Source organism: Etheostoma spectabile, chromosome 7 (assembly GCF_008692095.1).
Source record: "Etheostoma spectabile isolate EspeVRDwgs_2016 chromosome 7, UIUC_Espe_1.0, whole genome shotgun sequence".
NCBI classification, from domain to species: domain Eukaryota; kingdom Metazoa; phylum Chordata; class Actinopteri; order Perciformes; family Percidae; genus Etheostoma; species Etheostoma spectabile.
In genome coordinates this window covers 1,090,189-1,093,732 of record NC_045739.1, presented here as the reverse complement: position 1 = coordinate 1,093,732, position 3,544 = coordinate 1,090,189, and the positions used below count along the sequence as shown (strand labels likewise).

The 3,544-nt window shown below is 38.6% G+C and overlaps 1 protein-coding gene across 1 annotated transcript in view; it reads right to left on the bottom strand.

Moving 5' to 3' along the window:
• Window positions 1-254, bottom strand: part of LOC116692815 (immunoglobulin superfamily member 21) — a 56,542-nt gene extending 56,288 nt beyond the window's left edge. The window contains exon 1 of the mRNA XM_032521356.1: window positions 1-254. This exon is cut by the window's left edge and continues 244 nt beyond it. The gene's annotated coding sequence lies outside the window, so the exon portion shown is untranslated.
• Window positions 255-3,544: the final 3,290 nt, after the last annotated feature.

Genomic DNA, 3,544 nt, shown 5'->3' with positions numbered 1-3,544 from the left:
CTCTCTCTCTCTCTCTCTCTCTCTCTCTCTCTCTCTCTCTCGCAATTCATTTTGCTTTATGGGCATGAACAAAGTAAAAATGTTGCCAAAGCAGTTTACAGAAAATGCATATATAGTACATCACATATATAAATACATACTGTAGCTGTCACATAGATTATACACTGCACTGATAGTTATACAACACACTACATTATAAAACAATTACATAACACATATAATACTTAACAGTTTTGTATAATATAGGTCTCTCAGATTGACGCAGGCAGACACATATTTAGCTGCCAGTGGAGCTGCTTTTCGGATACTGACATTGGAAAAATTTGCTATTATTTTGGCTATTTTTCCAAAGTTTAAATCTCTTGAGGAGGGCATGTATCTCTGTTTCTATCTCCCCCGTTGAGCAGTGAGCACATATAAGCCTCTTTCTGCGCGGCCATGTCTGTCTGAGTCTTTCTGTCGATACGGCCAGTTGGTGGTCACTGATCCTGGATTTAGTCAGGATCCATCTCTGCTTTAAATCTCTGACTCTAAACAGAGACTATAAATTGAGTATCTGCACACTGTCAAAGAAAAATTTAGTCTACGTTGTGTTTTTGTTTGACTTTTACAATGTTCTAAACATTGATAATTTGAATGATTCATAATCTGTTTTGTTGTTGTTTGAATCTGTGCTGATGGGACCCTGATAGGTTTCACCTGTTTTCCCTTACCTCTTGTATAAACTTCCTGTATAAATATTTCTTGTCTCCCTTTGACCTGTCCATGTGATAGTTTCATCAAGAGTTTCATGCCCGATGTTCAAGCAACTCGGTTTTGTTTTTTGATTTTGTAAAATTGTTTTATCATCCTAGTGAGCGCTTTTCTTTGTTTAAACTTTTAGCAAGTAAAGTTTTTGTTAAACTTTTACATTGTTTTTTGAGTCGTGCTTTTGAGTCCCCCACTGTTGTGTCTGAGGTCGTTACAGAACAAACTGGCCAACATTATGGACTCAGCCGACCTGAAGAAACTCCAAACCGCCCTCTCTCTACAAGGCACCAAGATCTACCAGCACAAGGCACAGCTGAGCACAATCAGCCTGAATCCTGCTGCTGCATCAACCAGGAATCATGCTGCTCCATTGTCTCTGTGTTTGGCCTCTCCAAAAAAGTTTTCAGGGGACTCAGGTGAATGTAGAACTTTCATAGTCCGGTGTGACCTGCACTTTAGTCATAACCCGGCAGCCTTTGTGTCAGACCAGGTTAAAGTGGCGTTCACTGTTTCAGTGGGCATTTCAGCATAGTTTGTTTCCCAGTGTTAGTCTCCTAGTATTATCTTGACCTTTATTCTGTGTACGTTGACTCAGCCTTAGCCTTGTGATTAGGATACCTGGTGGCCATTTCCAGTCGTGATGATTTAGTTGTTATGATAGTACATGGCATTCATTTAATTTAATACATTCTCCAAAAAGAATAATGTGGATACAAAACACTTACAGTATGTACCTTGCTTTGCAGTGGAGCACTTTGAAGTTTGGGATGTAACCACTTCAAGTGCTGTGTTCTGTTGGGAATCTGAAAACAATGAATTTAAATACTACTTCAGATTAAAGCACATCTTCACATAATGCCGTCTCTGTGAAGGCAAGAATAAATAATACTAGAAAATTCCGCAGAAAATCAGTGTGACTGCTACTGGGTGCACATCCACATCCACACACATTGGAAAAATCAGTTAGGAGTCAGTTGGTCAACACGGTCTCCAGGGAACAATGTCATGGTGTATGTGTGTGTGTGTGTGTGTGTGTCAGAACTTGTCGCTATGATTATTTTCTCAGAGACGGAGCTAGATATCTATTTTCAATGTTTTGTATTGGCAGTTGGTTCCCAGTTCAACATTTCACAGCCTAAAATAAAATGAGCACATTACGACTGAACACAAAGAGTCAGTGTTCCTGTCTTCTAAATTATGCTGTAAAATAAAGCTCAAACAGCCACAGTAATGGACAGGGATCTACTTCCCTTGAAGTTAAACCATGGACACTCACAAGCAGAAGCTTACATGGGCAATAACTCCCTCAGTCACTCAGGTCTGCGGGTCTTTTCCGTTAACGTTCAGGGATTCTTCAGCTTCAGGATTGTTTTTTAGTTTGGTTTTTAGAACTTACTTAACCAGTAGATTTCTGGTAAAACGTGGGGTTTGTTCAGACATGTTGCTTGGTAGAATGCGACTCGGGTTGCGTTTCTTCCATTGTAGTTTTTTTTTTTTTTTTTTTTTTAACCGTCTGCTACCTCTAATTTATGCAATCTATTTGATCCGTAGAACACAGTCCCCCCCCCCCTCTCTCTCTCACTTTCTCTCTCTTTCTCACACACACCCCTGGTGTGGAAATAAAGAAAAATAAAAGAACCAAAAACAAAAAAATCACATTGATCTTAAAAAAATTAAGTTAAAAATAGAAAGTTGTATTGAGTATGAAAACTCTTGTTCATTACATTTTACTTCATAATTGCAACCGCATGTGTTGTATTCATTTTTGTGAAACTTGTTCTGTATATAGTTTGTTTGTTACCATGACAACACCATTGATTGACGCGCGATGCTGTCATGTAAATAGTTTTCAAATCAGCAATAAAAAATTAAATTTGATTGACAACCATATCAATTGCATGCTTAAATAACATACCGGTTTTAAGCCCCGCACATTTCAAGGAGACCCGACCACTTGGATTAAATCTACCACTTCGGTTTAGGCCGCCCAGTCGAGTACGGAATCCGTGATACAGTAATTCATGTGGTAAAACAGATACAGATACAGATAATGCTGTACTCGCTCATCCCTAGTATATATACACACATCAGTTACCTATAATCAAGACTAGGCCTGCAGTTATAATATACTCGACATGGACTACGAGAGTCCATGAGGCTGCAGAGAGAAAAGTGGATAGTGTGTTCGATTGCAGGGGTGAAGAAGAGCAAAGGTGGTAACAGTGTTACTGCTGCACATGTTATTTATCACATGTCATTTCCAAGCAGCCTTCCACCTGCACCTTTGGGTCAGTATAAAAAACATTGCCAGGTTTTTGAATGTGAAGCTGGCGCTTAAATGAGGCCAAAGTGGGACGCTCCCTTATAGTTGGAGGAAGTGTGTTCCATAATGCACTACCTTTAATAGATGCATATAGTAGTGCATTATAACTGAATGAGGTTTTTCTAAAAGGAACCTCACAGTCCCCGTTTACAATAACAATCAAAACTCAGTTTTTATGCAATGATGATAAGAGAAAGGTTTATCATCCAGAGTCTTAAGCGCCTTCTTGTACAGAAGCTCAACTGGTTTTAGGGTAGTAGTACCAGACATAGACCAGCTAGTGATGCAATAGTTCACATGTGAAAGTATCATTAAATGCAGAAACATCAGAGCAGCTGAGTCAGAGATCCTCTGATCTGTTTAAAATTATGAATATTGAATTTGATTCTTTTGAAAATCATTTTAACATGGTTTTTAAAAGAGAGTCTAGAGTCTATAATTACACCTAAATATTTACATTCATTAACAACG